Genomic DNA, 23,339 nt, shown 5'->3' on the forward strand with positions numbered 1-23,339 from the left:
GGTACTATCTGCATTAGTAAACCATTTTATCATTTTGGTTTTATGTAAAATATGGCATTTAGGAAACGAATTTGTTAATTGTTAATTTCTGTTATGTTGACAATGAACATTGTTTTAAACCTTTTTTACAATTATCACTTGTCTTGACAGAAAACCACTCCACTACTTAACACTTTCTCGTATTTTGTCAATAGAACAAGTAGCTGTGAAAGAGACACCAAAGGAGTATTCAAACTCAAAAGTTGAAAACAAAATTACAACACCAGACAAATAAAACAACAGTACACAAAAGACAACATAGAAAACTAAAAACCGAGCAACACGAACCTCACCAAAACTTGGAGGTGATCTCAGTTCTTCGTAAAAAAAAAAGATGCGAAATATATCAAAAAGATATGTTACTGAATATAACTATTTTAATCATTCAAAAGAAGGTGTCGAATATAACGAGATTTTAGTATAGTACGTTAACAGTAAACTGTGAATTTGAAAGAGTCTCAGCTGGCTACTTTTTATCCTCTTCAACCTAAAAAAAAAAGAAGACAAAAATGCAAATATATACGCATGATATCAAATTGAAGCTCCCAAACGTTAATATAAATAGAAATATTCGAACTTTTGTTCAATAGCAAACTTATGTTATTTATTCAAGAAACATGTGGTTTATTTTCTTAATGAGATCAAGTCTCAAATTTTATGATTGAACGGCGACAAAGAGATGTATTGTATTATTAGATACTAAGGAACACCATATACCATTTATACAACACGCTGTTACGCATGTTACAGTTTCGGAAATGTTGTGCATCTCGCAAACAAAACAACAACAAAAAACGGACGAATACCGGTATGTTGGCATTACTGTATGCAAGAAAATCTTTAAAAAATTGTGAACGGATACTATTTGTGGGATGAAAATAATGAAAAAAGATGAAAAATGAATGTTCCTTGTTGTTTGATTGCTGCCTCGGAGCATATCACACATTTGGTTGCATGGTTCCCCCCGTAAATTTTTTAGTATGTCTGCGGAATATACAAATGTCAAGGTTATCAGATAAGGGTAGGATACCAGTCGAACCACACAATAAATGTCATTTATGTTTATTAATTGATAAAGGAAAATGCTTATTTTAACTTTTGTCTTGAAAATTGCATAAGAAAATAATCATGATAGACAACATACTAAATCAAAAGCGTTTAAATAAACAAACCACGCTTCTAAATATCTAAATAATGTTTAACTTACATCCTTTACATTTACAATGTTTGCCTTTGCAATCACCACGTGCACAACCAGATCGTCTGCAACAGTCATTACAATTCTTGTCCGCTTGCACTACCTTGTTGTAATTTTTGGACATGCAACCTTTTACAACTAGTTTGCATTGATCATCGGTCATGAAAACTGACTGTCCATTTACCATGTTTACGGATACCATTCCTAAAATATACAATGTGCGTAGGGATTAATTAACTTAGAAATGTTATACTCCCCAGTATGTTCTATTTGGTGGTGTTACATCTATCAAAGTCTTCTCGAATTATTTTTTAAAGAATTCCGCTCAAACTGGTCCAGGGGTCAGTCTTAAACTTGCAAAATTTGTCAGTTGTGAAGGCTTCATTGATACTTTCAAATAAAGAACAACATAAAAAGTGTTATTCCTTTGCTTTTTTTTCGATTTTTGTTGCTGTGCATGTACTGATTTTTGTTGTACCCTTGGTCAAAGAAAACAAAATCATGCAGAGTATCTAATCAAGCAGTCTGAACTTTTATTTAGAACTATAAACCCAAATATAAAACCGAAATCAAGCCAGGCGCGGATCCAGAAGGGGGGGGGGTTCCGGGGGTTGGAACCCCCCCCCCCCTTTGTCCTGGGTTAGGAACCCCCCTTTTTAAAATGGCTGGATCCGCCCCTGCAAGCCAAACACAATAATAGGTATTTACCTGGAGTGCTAATTTTAAAATGTTTGGTCAAACCTAAACATTGACACTGGCATCTTTTATAAAATATATATAAACAATTGAACGCACCATAGACAAACATATGTATTTCAAACATATTGTTACACAATCATTCATCTAGTACAATGGAACTAGCAAAGATATAATGACAAGGATCAGCAAAGAACTGCTTTCTGACGACTTCGACCTATGTAGAATGCAACATCACTCGCTAGGACCACAAAAATCAAACTTTACAACGGCAATGTAAAATTAGATTTACTTTTTGAAGCCAAGTATAAAATAAGTAAACTTACCAACAAGACACACGAACAATAGGATTATAGCAAGTCCACTCTTCATTTTTCTTATTCTATAATATATAATGTTTTGTAGTTATAGTCCATATTATGCAGGTGGTTTTTATATCATTAGTTTGGGTTTTTTTCTGTCTTTTCAGGCTATAATCAATTAAATTAATAAATCAATATAAATAATCGATAAAATCTGGACATAGGGTATATGAATATGAAATTAGCTGTGTGAAAAAAGCAACCATTCTAATCTAAATTTGAAAAAAATTGTCTTTATTTTGCAATTGAATACCTAAAAAATACTCTCTTGCCTTCCAAAAAAAGAAATCCATGGTAGATCCCAATAAAAAAAAATCACCATCACTGTATAGACCTGAAATTTTTTGTTTGTTTCATAACAAAACAAAACGAAAACGTGGAAGCATTTAAATAAATTTGATAGAAAAAACAACCTTAATAAAAACATATTTTGATTATATAGTCAAGTTTAAAATTGGTTCAAAAAATTATGACTTTATAAGAGGCATCACAGAAAAAAATCAAAGTAGTCTCTGAGCATGTTTAAAACGTCATATACTTAGTAAATACCTATGTTGTATTATCATATACTTAGTACATACGTGTACTTATATATATATTTTATACTATCATATACTTAGTACATACATGTACCTATGGTGTACTATCATATACTTAGTACATATCTATGTTATACTATTTTATACCTAGTACATACCTCTGTTATACTATCCTATAGTTAGTACATATCTATGTTATACTATCCTATAGTTAGCACATACATGTACCTATGTTATACTATTTTATATTTAGTACTTACCTCTGTTAGTCTCCTATAAACTGTTTAATATACCTGTTCGTTAATCCTCTGTCTTTATATACATGTTCTAGTTCCATTGTCAACATGTTACATTTAATATGAGCACAGATGTCTGCATTCCTTGGGCATTAAATACGATTATTAGCCAGTTTGATAATCCATCATGTATGAAACTGTCCCTTCATTAAGAAAAACAAAATTTTGTCCATTGCAGACTAACAGGGCAGTAATACAAGGTCATTATCAATAAACAGATGCTATGATGAATAGCGCTGTTATGAAAAAAAAATCATAATACCATTATGAAAAAAAACAGTGCCGTTATGAAGAAAAAACACTGTGCCAATATGAAAATAACCGGCGCCATTATGAAATTTAGGGCTATAATGATTTTTTTGTTGTTATCACTTCAAATACATTTCGGGGAAAGAGACATTAAGAAATTGAGAATTCTGAAAAATCATGATCTTATTTGACCTGCTTGTCAAAATTATAATTGCATCATTTCATGATGTGCATCAATTAATTTAATTTTAATTTTTAAAAATCTAGAAAGAAATCTTGTAATTTGTAAACCAAACATTGCTTTAAATAGGACAACAATTACGCTATACAGTATTTACATTTACATGTTATTCCATAACAGCACTTTTAAAGTTCTTTTTTATATTGCATTTGTTATAATTATATTTCTATTATTCTTCGTCAATTTATCCCTTTCTGCACCCATTGTATAAAAAAAAAAATTAATCAACGTGTGCTTCGTTTGATCTCAGAACATCATTGATTAAAATCCGATTATGACATCGAATTTTCTTGCTTTCCTCTGAAATTCCTATTGTGACGGCATGAAAAAAGGCGACCATGTCTGATGACGTCGTAGAGAAAGAGCACATCTTTTTGCAGATCATTCGAAAAGAAGGAATAAGTTTGCCTGCATAATGTTAGAAAATCATTAGAGAAACAGATTCCACCACCAAATCTCGTGTAATTCGATATTTATCCGACAGTTTTATTTAACTGTCTCGAGTGGATGAATATCGTATTACACTCGATGCAGTGGTAGAATCTAATATATATATACAATTTTTCCACAAAAATAATGATTTGGCTTTGTTAGATATTACACATTGACAGTTAGGTTAGTAAGAGTATTAAGACATGGGTATTTTTAAATTGACTTTTATTTGTCCTCGGTCAGTTATACTGACCGCAGGTGCATTTATGTCCGTCGGCGTTGTCTCATGCTTTGCAGGAATACTTTACCAGTATAACAGACCATGGACATATAAAAAGATAATTATGATAATTACTACTTAGCAGTAAGACAAGATTATTTGTCCATCATTCAAATATTAGAAATAACCTGTGTTTTAAAATTCAAATAAGTCATATTCCTCTTAGCCGTATCTCTTTAAATAAAGGCAACAGTAGTATACCGCTATTCAAAACTCGTAAATCGATGGGAAAAAACAAAATCGGGGTAACAAACTAAAACTGAGGGAAACGCATTAAATATAAGAGAAGAACAACGACACAACATTAAAATGTAACACACACAGAAACGGACTAAGCATTAGACAAAATCCGATGAGAATAACAAATATAAGATCAAAACCAAAAACATGAATTTGGGATAGTAAAGTACCGTAACACGTATTAAAGTAATGTGAATTCACACTTAAATATAAGAGAAAACAAACGACACAACGGAATCACAACGTTAAAATGTAACACACACAGAAACGAACTATAATATAACAATGGCCATATTCCTGACTTGGTTCAGGACATTTTTTAAAAGAAAAAAATGGTGGGTTGAACCTGGTTTTGTGGCATGCCAAACCTCCCGCTCTAATGGCAACGATAAATTTAACATTAAAATGACAACATAACATTACAGGACTAAAATACAAATAAATAAGAGAACATATTAGACAAAGAAACACACGAATAATAGCTAACAAAAGGCACTAGGTTTAAAATTCAATACGCCAGAAGCGCGCCTCGTCCACAAAGGACCTACCAGTTACCTCCAGATACAAAACTTCGAAAGTCAAAACAAGCACAACGTTGTACAGCACTGAGGATCAAAAGTTCAAAATGGTTGTGCCAAATATGGCTAGGGTTTTCTGCTTGGGATAAGAACATCCTTATTATTTAGAACAATTTATGCTTTTGCAAACAGTAAATTTTATAAAATGACTATGTAAAAGATATACATGATAGAACTGAAGAATTAACTAATTACAGAAAACAAAACCCGGATACATTACATAAACCCACACAAAAAATAGACACACCCGACATAGTCAAGGCCTCAACGCAAAAAGTGAGAAAAAAAGTGACGTCACATACGAAGTGGTAAAAAGGCACAAAAAATGATGTCACATTTGAAATTCTTAAACAGCACTCAAAAAATGACGTCACATTTGAATGACTAAAACTATTTCTCAAAAAATAAGATAGAATTGGGATTGATTTAAGCTTATAATTGAACTAAATACTGATATTACATTTAATAACAATGAAAATTGCAATACTTATTAATAGCAAACTGAGGTAGCAATTAACCATATTATATAGCTATGTCCAATTTGTTTTGAATCTAACTGCAAACGTAAAACATCGTACAATTCATACAAGATTATTTGTCCATCATTCAAATATTAGAAATAACCTGGGTTTTAAAATTCAAATTAGTCATATTCCTCTTAGCCGTATCTCTTTAAATTTGTCCTAATTTTCACAATTTACCAGCCAGACAGAAAGAAAAGCACACTTTATTCTGAAATTTACTCAAAGGATTCACAATTTTTTCACAAAGGAAACATGGATGGACAGCTGCATAAATTCTGCAGTTTTCTTTATTTTCATGACATGGGCCACGCATGATGGAGTAGCTGTGACGTTATAACATTTAAAACAGTTGCGTTATTTATGTATATTTTTTATCCTATGCACTTTAAAAAAAAATGGGCAATTTGATATAGTTTTTGAAAGCTTTATTATTTTGGGACCAAATATTCAGATAATGCTTATTCTATTATGAAGAAGTAAATGTTGAATCTATGTACAAATTTGAAACATTAGGAATTTTGTTTAATATAAATGCAATTCAAACGTTTGCTGAATAAGTAATCTTAAAACTTGTATTTTACTTGGCACCGTTTCCTTATTCTACCTATGACAGTCATAATTTTATAAGTTCAGCGTCCGTGAGATGGTTAATATGATAACACTGACACGTATTTTTCAGTTTGCCGACATGGATAATATGGTGCATATTGCTAGTGAAAATTCAGATCTCAATGTAAAATTACTCACACTATCCATTTTGTAAAAAAACCAGGAAATACGAAAAACAGAATAAAAAATTGTTTAGGTTGCTAGGCGAAAATGTGCTTAACACAGAACTCCATCGCCGGTTATATTAAGCATTAAGAGGGAACTGCATGCTTTAATTATTATATATGTTCCAGACCATATGAGTATTTGGACCATACGCGTATAGTCATGACCATATGCGTATACTCATATGGTCTGACCATACGCGTATGGTCAGACTATATGAGTATAATACTCGTTTGGTCATTAACGGGTCGGACCATATGAGTATTTGGACCATATATATGTATTTCTTTTAAATTACATTTTAAAAGTTTCAATAATAAAAAAAAAACAATGATGGTTTAATACATGACAATGTATTATTTTTATAATATTCAAATACGTAAAAAATAAATATTGATGCCATAGTTGGTTTTCATCGCTAATTACATTCTTGCATGTAGGCTTGGGGTGACATTTACTTCTAGCGGTATATTTGCAAGTCTCTGTTGTGCACGATCCATTCATTTAATACACATTTTGTATGCAAGTGAAAGGCTAGTCTTTTTGTAACTGCATACAGTGATACTGAGGTCTAGGGCCATTCCGATATGTCTACGGTGTTTTTAAGAATCTCTAGATTTCAAATATCGTAACATGACTGCAATACACCATATTCACAAGACAACTTTAATAAACTAGTATGTTACTTTCCAGTGACTTCTGTTGGAAAAATGTCCCAATTAAAACATGATCACACTGAACTAAATAAAGAAGTAAAAAATATGAAAAAATTCAAACTGATGCTAATAATAACCTACAGGGAATTAGCGACTTCGTGGACGATTTCAAGGTAAATCACGAAAACAACGTTAAAGATGTAAGATCGGTTAAATCATCCATTAGTAAAGTATCAAATGACCTTGCAGATAACACTTTGGAGCTGAGAAATGAAATTAAAACAGTCGGCAATAACGCAAAACAAGAAAATGAAAATCTACAGAGCACCGTTATTGACCTTCAATGCAGATCAATGAAGAATAACTTGGTGTTTACTGGTTTGACGGAAACCGAAGGAGAAAACACCGAAGAAGTTATCAGAGATTTCATACAGCAATTCCTACATTTAACACACAGGATAGAATTCGGCAATGTCCACAGATTTAGATATGGTGCCAAACTAGGTAGACGCGGACGCCCTAGACCGCTTGTGGCCAGATTTTTATATTACATTATATAATTCTTGACACAGTTAAAAGAATATTAATTCATTATTTAATTGAAAGCTTCAGATTTTTTCAATTCAGTTAATGATCATGAACATGCATGACATATTTGCCACTGGACGTTAAGCAACAAACAATCAATTAATTAAACAAAGGGACAACATTATGTATCCTGAAAACTTTGCTCTATATATATGATAGATTTCGTATTCGAAACTTTTTTTTAAATGATGTCGTACGGTCTCTCAGAGTGCGAAGATATCCTGAGGTATATTCTAGTATGATGATAATATGTGACCACTTGATATGATTGATAGTATGCCTTTGGTCCTTTTGTGGGTGTAATTTGTGCCGCTTATAAATTATATTCTATGTCTTGATAGTTAGAATAGTTGTCCGTATTTGATTGTCATGTATTCTATTGAAATCCAACGGTTGTGATAATATAAACAATTCTCAGCAAACCGGCCAATCAGACAATAAGAACTTGTTTACAAGTGAGCGACCATCGGAATTTTTATGGTGGTGGTGGTGGTGGTAAAAACGACAGGATTTTAATTTATGAAATAAAAGTCAAAACTAAATAAAAATGCAGGAACAAATATAATGAAAAATAAACAGGCAGGACAGAGCCTGATTACAACTTAAAAAACCAGGACAATTTTTTTCATCCTAGCCTCCCATAAAATTCAAACGATAGTTCTCTTGAAACCAGTGACGCATGCTAGTATAATGCAAATCGTTAATAAGATGTTAGTAGTATTTTCAAAAGCAGTGTAGATTCACACCAAGGTCCTTTTCTCGTCAAGAGCTATTTCAGGCTCTCACGTTTCAATTTCATACGATTGTTTTTCATCATATTTTAAACAATTATAGAAATTGTTACTGACAGTTCAAAGATGTAGATCAGGTACTATCTGCATTAGTAAACCCTTTTATCATTTTGGTTCTATGTAAAACATGGCATTTAGGAAACGAATTTGTTAATTTCTGTTATGTTGACAATGAACATTGTTTTAAACCTTTTTTACAATTATCACTTGTCATGACAGAAAACCACTCCACTACTTAACACTTTCTCGTATCTAGTCAATAGAACAAGTAGCTGTGAAAGAGACACCAAAGGAGCATTCAAACTCAAAAGTTGAAAACAAAATTACAACACCAGACAAACAACAGTACACAAAAGACAACATAGAAAACTAAAAACCGAGCAACACGAACCTCACCAAAACTTGGAGGTGATCTCAGTTCTTCGTAAAAAAAAAGATGCGAAATATATCAAAAAGATGTTACTGAATATAACTATTTTAATCATTCAAAAGAAGGTGTCGAATATAACGAGATTTTAGTATAGTACGTTAACAGTAAACTGTGAATTTGAAAGAGTCTCAACTGGCTACTTTTTATCCTCTTCAACCTAAAAAAAAAAGAAGACGAAAATGCAAATATATACGCATGATATCAAATTGAAGCTCCCAAACGTTAATATAAATAGAAATATCCGAACTTTTGTTCAATAGCAAACTTATGTAATTTATTCAAGAAACATGTGGTTTATTTTCTTAATTATAAAATCATAAGAGATCAAGTCTCAAATTTTATGATTGAACGGCGACAAAGAGATGTATTGTATTATTAGATACTAAGGAACACCATATACCATTTATACAACACGCTGTTACGCATGTTACAGTTTCGAAAATGTTGTGCATCTCGCAAACAAAACAACAACAAAAAACGGACGAATACCGGTATGTTGGCATTACTGTATGCAAGAAAATCTTTAAAAAATTGTGAACGGATACTATTTGTGGGATGAAAATAATGAAAAAAGATGAAAGTCTGTTAATGAATGTTCCTTGTTGTTTGATTGTTTTTTAGTATGTCTGCGGAATATACAAATGTCAAGGTTATCAGATAAAGGTCGGATACCAGTCGAACCACACAATAAATGTCATTTATGTTTATTAATTGATAAAGGAGAATGCTTATTTTAACTTTTGTCTTGAAAATTGCATAAGAAGATAATCATGATAGACAAGATACTAAATCAAAAGCGTTTAAATAAACAAACCACGCTTCTAAATATCTAAATAATGTTTAACTTACATCCTTTACATTTAGTATACAATGTTTGCCTTTGCAATCACCACGTGCACAACCAGATCGTCTGCAACAGTCATTACAATTCCTGTCCGCTTGTACAGCATTTTTGTAATTGTTTGAAATGCAACCTTTTACAACTAGTTTGCATTGATCATCGGTCATGTAAAGTGACTGTCCATTTACTGATACTATTCCTAAATTATACAATATGCGTAGGAACTATTAATTTTGGTTTAGAAATCTTATACTTTTCAGTATGTTCTATTTGACCGGGTCCGATCAATTTGGTTGTGTTAAATATATCAAAGTCTTCTCGAAATCCGTCCAAACTGGTCCTAGTGTCAGTCTTAAACTTGCAAAATTTGTCAGTTTTGAAGGCCTCATTGATACTTTCAAATAAAGAACAACATAAAAATTGTCGTTCCTTTGTTGTTGATGTTTTATTTTTGTTGCTGCGCATGTACTAATTTTTGTTTTACCCTTGGTCAAATAAAACAAAATCATGCAGAGAATCTAATCAAGCAGTCTGAACTTGTATTTAGAACTAGAAAGCCAAAATATAAACGGTTAAACCGAAATCAAGCCAAACACTATTATTGGTATTTAACTGGAGTGCTGATTTTAAAATGTTTGGTTAAACATATTAAACATAAACATTGACATTGTCACCTTTTATTAAATATATATAAACAATTGAACGCATCACAGACAAGCTTATGTATTTCAAACATATTGGTACACAATCATCCATTCAGTACAATGGAACTAGCAGAGCTATAATACAATCTCGGCAAAGCCAGAACTGCTTTCTGTCGACTTCAAGCAAGCTGTGTGAAAAAAGCAACGATGTCCTAACCAAAATTCGAAAAAAATGTCTTTATTTCGATAACCTCAAAAATCATCTACATCTCTTGCCTTCCAAAAAAAGAAATCCATGGTAGATCCCAATAAAAAAAATCACCATCACTGTATAGACCTGAAATTTTTTGTTTGTTTCATAACAAAACAAAACGAAAACGTGGAAGTATTTAAATAAATTTGATAACAAAATACCTTAATAAAATCATCTTTTGATTATATAGTCAAGTTAAGTATTGGTACAAATAATTATGACTTCATGAGAGGCATCACAGAAAAAAAATTCAAAGTAGTATCTGAGCATGTTTAAAATGTCGTATAGTTAGTAAATACTGATGTTGTATTATCATATACTTAGTACATACATGTATTTATGTTATACTATCATATACTTAGTACATATCTCTGTTATACTATCATATACGTCTGGCGTACCAAATTATAATCCTGATACCTTTGATAACTATATACTTAGTACATACATGTACTTATGTTATACTATCATATACTTAGTACATATCTATGTTATACTATTCTATACCTAGTACATATCTTTGTTATACTATCATATACTTAGTACTTACCTGTAATACTATCATATCATTATTACAAATCTATGTTATACTATTTTATACCTAGTACATATCTTTGTTTTACTATGATATACTTAGTACATACCTGTAATACTATCATATCATTATTACAAATCTATGTTATACTATTTTATACCTAGTACATATCTTTGTTATACTATCATATACTTAGTACTTACCTGTAATACTATCATATCATTATTACAAATCTAAGTTATACTATTTCATACCTAGTACATATCTTTGTTATACTATCATATACCTAGTACATACCTGTTATACTATCATATACTTAGTACATATCTATGTTATACTATCATATACGTCTGGCGTACTAAATTATAATCCTGATACCTTTGATAACTATTTACTTAGTACATACATGTACTTATGTTATACTATCATATACTTAGTACATACATGTACTTATGTTATACTATCATATACTTAGTACATATCTATGTTATACTATTATATTCCTAGTACATATCTTTGTTATACTATCATATACTTAGTACTTACCTGTAATACTATCATATCATTATTACAAATCTATGTTATACTATTTAATACCTAGTACATATCTTTGTTTTACTATGATATACTTAGTACATACCTGTTATACTATCATATACTTATTACAAATCTATGTTATACTATTTTATACCTAGTACATACCTCTGTTATACTATCCTATGCTAAGTACATACCTCTGTTATACTATCATATACTTAGTTCATACCTCTGTTAGTCTCCTATAAACCGGTTAGACATGCATGTTCGTAATTCCTCTGCTTTTATTTACATGTTCGTGTCCTATTGTCAACATGTGACATTTAATACAACCACATATGTCTGTATTCCTTGATGTATATCGTGCAATTTATTCATATCAAGTTTTAAAAATTCAATCCAGAAAGATATCTTGTATTTTGTATGCCATACATCGCTTTATATCGGACAATGCTTATATTAACGTTTACATGTTATTCCATAACACCAATTTTAAAGTTTCATTTTAATACTGCATTTGCTCTAATTATATATATATATATATATATATTAAGTTCGAATGAGTTCGCATGAGTTCGAATCCCGGCGAGGGAAGAACAAAAAATTTGCGAAAGCAAATTTACAGGTCTAATATTGTTGGGCTGATGTTTAGACGAGGTATACATATACAATTTATTCACCAACATAATGATTTGGATTTGTTAGATATTTAACATTGACGGTTTTATTAGTGTAAATATTAGACATGGGTGTTTTCAAATTGACCCTGCTATTTGTCTGCCCTCAGTTATTACGGCCTCGGGGTCTTTGAAGTAATATTCTTCGACGTTGCCTCTTGGAATTATGGGCACCCTCCACCATAATAACAGGCCATGGAAATATAACAGGGAATTATGAAAAAAACACCCATTAATTAATACAATACTACTGGACAGTTAACGACAAAACTATTTTCTGCATCCATCAAATTCTAAAAATGATTGCATTAGCTCTAAAATAAACTATTTTTTAAATTTTCTCAAAGGATTCCCACAATGTTTTTACGAAGGGAATATGAGTGCTCAACTGCATAAATCCTGCAGTATTCTTCGTTTTCCTGGTTTTCAGGAAACAGACACATATGATGACGTAACTGTGACGTCATAATATTTAATAGAGGTGTCAAAAATTATTGATGTTTATTACCCTACATCCCAAATTTTTGTGCATTTTGATATACACGTCCGATCCCGAAAGTTTTTTTTTGGGGGGGGGGGGGACAACAAGTGCATTCAAGTAATGCCACGCTTCTTTTTTGTTAAATTTTTTGTTGAATCGGTGTACAAAACATTAAGGTTTTGTTTGAAGAATTTGCCATTCAATCGTAAAACAGTCATGAAAAGTCAGTTGATTCAGTAAAATGTCTAGTTTGACCCCCCCCCCCCCCCCCCCCCGAAAATATGGATATTTACTCAGTGTTAGCGGACAAACTAATTTTAAAACTTAAAAGTTTTATGTTATAATAGCACCGCCTCCTTATTCCACATCTAACTGTCAAAATATAATTGTTAAAGCGTCCTAGTCAGTAAAAGCACACTGCCACGGATTTTGATAGTAGTCTATATACTGCACATTGCTTGTGAACATAAGATCTTGTTGCCAACGTTATCCATTTTGTAAAAATAAACAGGAAACACGAAAAATAAAAAAAGATACAATCATTGATTCAAAACATTTATGTCCACCGTGGTTCCTTTCGCGTGTAAAGCCAGTAAAAAAATATTGGGGTTGGGAGAAGCAAATTTGCTCAACACAGAACTACATCCCCTGTTATATTAAGCATTATAGGGAACTGTATATTTCAATAATATGTATTTTTAATTAGAATTGTTCATTTATGACATATTTGAATTATGTATGGTCAATATGCCGCTAGCATAAACGCTGGTAATTTGTATGACATTTTCCAAATAAGCAAGATGCAACAGCTTCAAAACCAATGATTTTCCAAATTGTAAATTTACTAGCTAGCGATTGTCTATTTAAACAGAAATAAGTTTATTATCACTTTGAAGTCATTTGTTTGGGTCTAAAAAAATTGTAAGCCAACCATGTTGTTTTAATCACAGTGTTCTTTTCTTGGCATTTGGAAGTGTTCTTTGTTGTGCACTTGGAGTTATTCTGTAACTTGACGGTTGAAACTATGTATCTGTTGACGACCAACTTGGCTGATGGAACAGTGATTTGTATTGATGTTTTTCTTGACATTTAGATCATAATATTTTTTGATTTTTCTAATCTTTGTAAAAGAGGGACGAAAGATACCAAAGGGACAGTTTTTAAATGGAACGACGCCTTTATTCATGTTATCAATTAATAATCCTTGTAGAAATTATTTTTAATTTGTTGACCTATTTGTGATTGATACCAGATTAGATATGTTAACGCTATAATACATGAGAATGGAATACAAGAAAGAACAGTGATGACAATGTCCCGCTCGATGGTAAAAAATGTAAGGGAACGACCATTTCACCCCAAGGGAGAGTTGTGTTTTTTCTCATTTAACAATATTCTGACCCTTAATTTTATGAAAAAACAATATTTTGGTCTAGCAGATGAAAATAAACATATTCTGAATCAAGATTAGTGTTAAATTATGAAAAAAGGTAATTGGATTGATAACATCGTAAAACTAATAAAGAAATGATCTGACTCTGACAAAAAAAAACAATCCCTTTTATAGTTAAATAGTTGTCCCCTAAGTCTTCCTAATTTGTAAAAGTAAAGATTTATTATTACTAAACACTGACGGTAAAACAATTTTTTGTTTGACAGTTTGTCCAATTCTGTATTTCCACAATATTTTGAGTTACCTTCGTTTACATTGACATTCCCAGTAAGTATGATAAGATTGTTATTTTTTCATTTGATATTATCAGATTATTACATGGCATGTTTCATATCGCATGTATTATCAGCCTTAGGTTTAATATCAGCCCAAGAGCCGCATGTTATGATCTTTTTATCATATGCTTCAACAATAGAGAAAAATGAAAGATTAATTTATTGATCTTTTTGCGAAGTTCTCAAATAGAAGTTCAAAAAGTTAACGCAAGTCGGACCCCAAATGTAGTAAATTCGATATGAAACCTTTCTATCATATGCCTAAACAGAAAAGAAAAACAGCAGTATGATATATTTTAATATGGACGATACAAAACATAATTGAACAATAAACATACTGAACACTGTTCGAAAAAGTCAACATTTTTAAAATGACTTTATAATATATAAATAGATTATGTTTGAACTTTTAAAAAAGCATTTATTTTATCATTTGTTTGTTGTTTCTTTTTTTTTTTCATTTTACACAATATACTTTCCAGTATCCGAATAATTGTTGTATATCTTACTTGGTAATGTTTTTCACTGAAAATGTACCATTGAGGTGATTATTAAATAGAAAACTATCAAACAGACCTGGCAGCACATGATCGAGGCACACATGCCAGTCAAATTTACACATGATTATAAAATAATCCAAATGTTTTTTTTTACATAAACATGGTTGCATACATACGCTATAAATTTATTTCTTTAGGATACCTTACGCCATATCTAGTTGATAGTGAACCAAAAGGTAAAACATGCTACGCAGGGGAATAAGTTATCAGTATGCCGGAGTTTCTTATTATAAACATACTTGTTGAACTTGGAGGTAGACTTTTCAACAAATTGTCGGCTTTCCTATGTGGACATAATGGGCGCCTCTTGTACTCTTTTCCTTATTTTTATATAAATCGGAGTTCTTCCAGACACTTTTCAAAAACAAGAAGATAAAAGAAACAGGTCATTTAATTTCATATTCAGATATATTGATGATGTTATTTCCATTAATAATCCAAACTTTTCTGATTTGCTTACATTAATATATCCACAAGAACTAACAAGAAATTAAGGAAACAAAATACACAGCTTTCTTTGTCAATGAACCAGGTTTACGTCAAATAACGTCTCATCCTTATTCTAAGGTCATCGGAAGGTGCCAAACCTGTTGATAAATATTCCGTAAAAACTGCACAAATAATACACGATGGTCTTGAAATATAAATTATGGATATTGAGGTTGTTTATTAATAAAAAAAAACGTGATAAAATATTCTTTTGTTTGTCTTTATGAACATAACTCTTACTGTTTAGTCTCTTTTAGTTATATCCATTTGACGTGACACTGTACTAATACACCTCGTCATTGTGTCATTCCTCTGTGATAATCTGTGTATTTATTTTTTGATAGTGTGCTTTGTCTATATGCCTCTTCATTTTTCATTTATACACATGGCGTGGCTCTGTACTTATAAATTTCGTCATTGTCATTATTGCGTTATTGCAATATGGTACAATTTTTGTATTCTTGTCTCTTAGTTTTGCTTATGTGCTTTGTTTTATTATTGTTTGTTTTTATATTGATTAAGATTATGCAATGCTGACTGCTGTACTTCTATTTTTGACATTTTTACCTATTATGTCTGTTGGTTTTATTTACACATCGTTGTCAATATAATGGAATTTAAAGCGACTGTTATACAATTGAGAGGTTTAGCTATCTATAAAACCAGGATCAATCCAAAATTTTCTACATAATAACATGCCTATACCAAGTCAGGAATGTTATAGTTGTTCTCCATTCGTTCAATATGTATTTGCTTTTGATTTAGTTATTTGATTAAGGACATTCCGTTTTAAATTTACCTCGGAGTATTTTTGTTATTTAACTTTTTATGTTTCTCTTGAATTTGATGAGCACACACTTAACGTTAAGCCTCGTTGAATATTACAAATCAAAAACAAAATTTGTCTTATATGCATCACGGACAATTAGAATTGAATGTTTTAACAAATTCAAAGAGTAAAATTAAAAGCGTAATTTAGCAGACGATATATTCGGGTCTTTACAGGTATACCCAACTGCTATTATATATTTTACTGCCTGTATACAATGAACAGGGCCACATGTATTCGGTTGGTTGAAATATATCTTAAAAATCATTGATCTAAATTTATTTTGTTTATTTCGTATTTGCTTTTTTTCCCCTACAAAATAGTTAACAATGGAACCAAAATGTTTAAAAGCAAAAGGGAGAGAAAGATACCAGAAGGAATGTCAAACTAAGAGATCGAAATTAAACTGACAACGCCATGGCTAATAAATGTAAAGACAAACAGACAAATAACAGTACACAAGGCACAACATAGAACACTTAAGTCTAAGCGAAACGAACCTCACCAAAAACCGGGGATGCTCTTAGATGCTCTAGTAGAGTAAGCAGATCCAGCTCCACATGTGGCTCCCGTCGTTGTGCTCATATTATTACAAACCCTGTAAATAGTCTTATTGTGTAGGCAACATTCGTGGAATGGAAACAGAATTGTGGTAACGACATCAGGAACATATCCGTTATCATCTGTGAAACGGTAATTCCGTAACGGTCAACCAACTCTTGATGGCGTCCGTAAGATTTACCAAGGGATGATTACAACTTCATCATATTGAACTCTTGGTTAAATAGCTCCCCTGTGAGCAGCAACCCTCTATCAAGGAAATCATGATAGGAAATACAAGCACGAGGATAACGTATCAATTGGGAAATATATACGCCGTATGCAGGAGCTGCTGGAATGTTGCAACATAGGAATAGAAAGTTTACAATTTGGAAGCTGAAATCATCTCTTTTGTCGTATTCTTTTTTTCAACTGGCCCAATCTGCAGTATATCTTGTGCTGTCAATGAGGTAATGATCAAATCGGCATGATCGGGAGGTATGTGGTCCTTTTATAGGTCAGCATATAGTCTAGACTATGTCCTCTCGAACAATAAACAGTTCACCAAATAAGTAGCTATCCCTCACATGATTTTTAAAAGCTATTTTTTCAATTCACCTTTTATACTTGAATTGGAACGATTTCATCAAAAGGAGAAATTTTTTCAAAAGATGAATATAGTCCTAACCTGATTAACTGAAAAGTAACAAGGAGTTAAAATCTTTAAAACATTGTTAGTTTCAAAATAATTCCGAATCAGTCGTTATATTTCACTGATCTACGATAGCGAATACGTAAAGAGACAAAAGTATTCGGATTATAACTTTCCATAACAAAATGCCAAAATTTCGTTATGGTAACTTGTTCAATTTAAAATTTTATTCCCTAATATATTGTACCTAATTATAGTTTGGATTAATTTAAGAACATGTAAGCTGCCTTTTTTGATACTTCTTCTTTAAGGAAATTTTCATATACAATTCATTTTAGTGCCAATAAGGCATACGGTACAGTTTTGATCCAACCGGTAATTATTTTACAAACATGTGTACACAAACATTATAAATTAAAAATAAACTAATCATCGATAACAGGATCGAAATTTTGCATTTGCACCAGATGCACGTTTGGTCTTCAAAAGACTAATCAGTGACACTCGAATGCTATAAAGTCATGTGATATTTATTTTAGAAGATTAAATTGCAATTTTACTGTAGGTATGTCATTGGGTGAAGATTTACTAATCGAGTACTCGCTCGGTAAAACATTCACAAAATTGAAATACAAAATTATACCCATTTTATCTATTGTAGGTCGTTGCCTTGTGGATGTAAACCTTCAACATTAGTACATATGACAATGCATTTCAGACAATAAATAAAGCTCATTCACTACAAGAAGTGAAAATGTGTAGTAATTCCAAACAATCAAAGCTGGTAAATAGACAAGATCCGTGTTAACATTAACAAAAAAGCATTACAAATAGTATCAACATGTCAAATTAACAAGAAAGTACGATTTGAGAGTACTCGCAGTTACTAACAACTAGTCAAAAGCCAAAACAATTAATAATAAAACATTTTTTAAAAGACTCATGCATTAGAGACTAATATCAACTACAACACCTAAATTTTAGACATTTACATTAAATTTCGGTTTCTTCGACATTATGACAGTTTTATACTTTGAAAAAATATAAATTCATCATTTAATTTAATTTATAACTTCAGATTTTTTTCTGTGTTCATTATCGCCTTGAACATGCATGAAATATTTCCTACTGAACGTTAAGCAACAACAATCAATCAATCTTTAAACAAAAACGACTACATTATGTTTTAATTTCACCATTGATTATCAATGTTCTTCAATTTATCTTATACAATTATAAAAATTTCTACTGACAGTTCAGAGATGTAGATCAGGCATCTACATTAGTAAACTGTTTTATCATTTTGATTCTATGCATGAAAGAAATTAATTTGTGATTTCTGATATGTTGACAATGAACATTGTTTTAAACCTTTTTACAATTATCACTTGTCACGACAAAAAAACACTCCACCAATCCACTTAACACTTTCCCGTATCTAGTCAATAGAACAAGTAGCATTCAAACTCATAAGTTGAAAACAAAATAACAAAACCAGACAAACAACAGTACACAAAAGACAACATAGAAAACTAAAAACAGAGCAACACGAAACTCACCAAAACTTGGAGGTGATCTCAGTTCTTCGTTAAAAATAAAGATGCGAAATATATCAAAAAGACGCAACTAATTATAATTATTTTAATCATTCAAATGAAGGTCTCGAATATAACGAGATTTTAGTAAAGTGCGTTAACAGTAAACTGTGAATTTGAGAGAGTCTCAGATGGCTACTTTTTATCCTCTTCAACCTAAAAAAAAAGACAAAAATGCAAATGAATACGCATGATTTCAAATAGAAATGGTTAGTTTAAAGCTCCCAAACGTTAATATAAATAGAAATATCCGATCTTTTGTTCAATAGCGAACTGATGTAATTTATTCCAGAAATAAGAGTTTCGTTCTCATAAGAGATCAATTCTCAAATTTTATGATTGAACCGCAACAAAGAGATGTATTGTATTATAAGATACTAAGGAACACAATATACCATTTATACAACATGCTGTTACGCATGTTACAGTGTCGGAAATGTTGTGAACTCGCAAACAAAACAACAACAAATAACAGAGGAATATGTTAGCATTACTGTATGCAAGACAGTCTTGAAAAATTTATGAACGAACACTATTTGTGGGATGAAAATAATGAAAAAAGATAAATGTCTGTTAATGAATGTTCCTTGTTGTTTGATTGCTGGCTCGGAGCATATCACACATTTGGCTGCATGGTTCCCCGCTTAAATGTTTCAGCATGACTGCGGAATATACAAATGTCAAGTTTATTAGATAACGATTGGATACCAGTCGAACCACACACTAAAGTCATTCATGTTTATTAATTGATTAAGGAAAATGTTTGTTTAAACATTTCTTCAACATGGCATAAGAAGATAACCATGATAGACAACGTTCTAAATCAAAAGCGTTAAAATGAACAAACCACACTTTGCAAGAAAAGATATCTTAATAATGTTTAACTTACATCCTTTACATTTACAATGTTTGCCTTTACAATCACCACGTGCACAACCAGATCGTCTGCAACAATCATTACAATTCTTGTCCGCCTGCACCACCTTTTTGTAATTGCGGGACTTACAACCTTTTACAACTAATTTGCATTGATCATCGGTCATGAAAGCTGACTGTCCATTTACGGATACTATTCCTAAAATATACAATATGCGTAGGAGCTATTGATGTTGGTTTTGAAATCTTAAACTTTTCAGTATGTTCTATTTGAGCGGGTCCGATCAATTTGGTTGCGTTAAATCTAATAAATTCTTCTCGAAATCCGCTCAAACTGGTCCTAGGCTCAGTGTTAAACTTGTCAGTTTTGAAGGTCTCATTTATACTTTCCTTGTTGTTGTTTTTTCTTATTTGTGCTGCTGCGCATGTACTCTTTTTTGTCTTACCCTTGGTTAAAGAAAACAAAGTCATGCAGAGAATCTAATCAAGCAGTCTGGCTACACTTTCATTGAGAACAAGAAAGCCAAAATAGAAACGGTTAAACCGAAATCAAGCAAAACACTATGATAGGTATTTACCTGGAGTGTTGATTTGAAAAAAATGTTTGGTTAAACCTAAACATTGACACTGGCATCTTTTATTAAATATATATAAACAATTGAACGCATCACAGACAAGCATATGTATTTCAAACATGTTGGTACACGATCATCCATCCAGTACAATGGAACTAGAAAAGCTATAATATACGGATCGGCAAAGCCAGAACTGCTTTCTGTCGATTTCAACCAATACAGAACGCAACATCAATCGCTAGGTCAACACAAAATTAGATTTACTGTTTGAAGTCTAGGAAATAATTAAACTTACCAACAAGGCATACGAACAACAGGACTATAGCAAGTGTACTCTTCATTTTTCTAATTCTATAATATATAATATTATGTAGTTATAGTCAATATTATGCAGGTGGTTTTTATATCATTAGTTTGTTTTTTCGTTGTCTTTCCAGGCTTTTATCAATTAAATTATTAATAAATCAATATAAATAATCGAAATAATCTGAACATAAGGTACATGAATATGAAGCAAGCTGTGTGAAAAAAGCAACGATGTCCTAACCTAAATCTTTATTTTGATTACCTCAGAAATCATCTACATCTCTTGCCTCCAAAAAAAAAGAATTCGATGGTAGATCCCAATGAAATAAATCACCATCACTGTATAGACCTGAAGTATTTTGTTTTGTTTCATAACATAACAAAACGAAAACGTGGATGTATTTAGATAAATTTGATCACAAAAACACCTTAATAAGAAAACTTTTGATTATATAGTCAAGTTAAGTATTCGTTCAAATAATTATGACTTCATGAAAGGCGTCAAAGAAAACCTTCAGAGTAGTCTCTCAGCATGTTTAAGATGTCATATGCTTAGTAAATACCTATGTTGTATTATCATATACTTAGTACAAATCTATGTTATACTATTCTTTACATAGGACATATCATTGTTATACTATCATATGTGTAATACTTACCTGTTATACTATCATATACTTAGTACATACATGTACCTATGTTATACTATTTTATATTTATATTTATTACTTACCTCTATTAGCCTACTATAAACCGTTTAATATACCTGTTCGTTAATCCTCTGTTTTTATATACATGTTCTAGTTCCATTGTCAACATGTCACATTTAATATGAGCACAGATGTCTGTATTCCTTGGGCATTGCATACGATTATTAGCCAGTTAGATAGACCATTATGTATGAAACTGTCCCTTTATTAATAAAAAAACAAAATGTTGTTCATTGCAGACTGACAGGGCAGTAATACAACGTCATTGTCAATAAACAGAACTGCTATGATGAATAGGGCTGTTCTGAAAAAAAAATCACAATGCCATTATGAAAAAAAACAGTGCCGTTATGAAGAAAAAACAGTGCCAATATGAAAAATAACCGGCGCCATTAAGAAAATAAAGGCTTTTATGATTTTTCTGTTGTTATCACTTTAGATACATTTCGGGGGAAAAGAAACATCAAGAAATTGGGAATTCTTAAGAATCATGATCTTATTTGACCTGGTTGTCTAAATCATAATTACATTACATTGCTCATTTCATGATGTGTATCAATTTATTTAATTTAAGTTTTAAAAATCCAGAAAGAAATTTTGTATTTTGTAAACCAAACATTGCTTTAAATAGGCCAACAATTAAGCTATACAGTATTTACATTTGCAGATACTTATTAGGTTCCGTGGAAAGACCTATTGATTTTGTTCTGATTATTATTAGGTCTTTCCGCCTTTCCGTGGAAAGACCTATTGATTTCGTTCTGATTATTTTTATTTTTCTTCCGCCTAAATTTTTTCTTGCGTAGTATTGTTGTTTCACAAGATGTCGCTTAGATATTTGGAATATGATATTGTAAAGTTTATATGCTTTAAAAACTGACAACCGCGAAACAAAATACTTAACGTTGTAAGAGTTACCTCCCCAAACACTGTTTTTTTTTTGGCCACTACTCCTCCGTAATCGTAAAAGATTACGACAAATTTGTTTTACCAAATTGCTCGTTACATCTTAAGGATAAGGATTTTAATTTAACCGAAGCTATCCGGAGACTCCATATGAGAGTTATTCCCCCTTATGTATTTGATATAAGTGAAATGCGTTTCTAACTGGTAAACCATAAGTGATAGAGACCTAAGGTCTTTTGATTTGATATCCTTGGTCCAAAAAAGGTTAAAGGACAAGGTCATATTCTAAATTTTGATTTTGGCTTAATTTGGCTTATTTACAAACACTTTATAACAATTCGACAAATTATTTTCACTAAATTGTTAGTTGCGACATGTCCTTACTTATATATTTTGATTGAACAGGTACTTAGACAATTAATGGGAATTTTCACCCATCCTTTATTTAGAATTACGCGTAGAGTGATATAACTCATTAACCATACATATTACAGACCTAGGGTCTTTTGATTTTAGGTCTTTTGTTTGTGACCTTGAAATTAAGGTCAAGGTCATAGGCTAATTGGACGTTGTAGATTTTGACCTTTGCTTCAAATTCATATTAATACATCATAAAGCCATAGGAACTAACATTTTAAACTGATTTTTCATATTTTAATATCAAAATATTTAATGGTGGAAAGACCTTCAAT

At 31.4% G+C, this 23,339-nt stretch overlaps 3 long non-coding RNA genes across 3 annotated transcripts; all 3 read right to left on the reverse strand.

Moving 5' to 3' along the window:
* Positions 1–398: 398 nt before the first annotated feature.
* On the reverse strand, positions 399–1,415 carry LOC143046749 (uncharacterized). Its single transcript, XR_012969258.1, has 2 exons — positions 1,247–1,415; positions 399–526 (listed from the first exon to the last, which is right to left on the reverse strand). It is a non-coding gene; the product is annotated as an uncharacterized LOC143046749 (long non-coding RNA).
* A 9-nt stretch (positions 1,416–1,424) lies between these two features.
* On the reverse strand, positions 1,425–3,226 carry LOC143046750 (uncharacterized). Its single transcript, XR_012969259.1, has 3 exons — positions 3,095–3,226; positions 2,260–2,315; positions 1,425–1,441 (listed from the first exon to the last, which is right to left on the reverse strand). It is a non-coding gene; the product is annotated as an uncharacterized LOC143046750 (long non-coding RNA).
* A 16,080-nt stretch (positions 3,227–19,306) lies between these two features.
* LOC143046751 (uncharacterized) lies at positions 19,307–21,803 on the reverse strand. Its single transcript, XR_012969260.1, has 4 exons — positions 21,765–21,803; positions 21,021–21,076; positions 20,164–20,349; positions 19,307–19,430 (listed from the first exon to the last, which is right to left on the reverse strand). It is a non-coding gene; the product is annotated as an uncharacterized LOC143046751 (long non-coding RNA).
* Between the last annotated feature and the right edge of the window lie 1,536 nt (positions 21,804–23,339).

This window comes from Mytilus galloprovincialis, chromosome 9 (genome assembly GCF_965363235.1).
Source record: "Mytilus galloprovincialis chromosome 9, xbMytGall1.hap1.1, whole genome shotgun sequence".
NCBI lineage: Eukaryota > Metazoa > Mollusca > Bivalvia > Mytilida > Mytilidae > Mytilus > Mytilus galloprovincialis.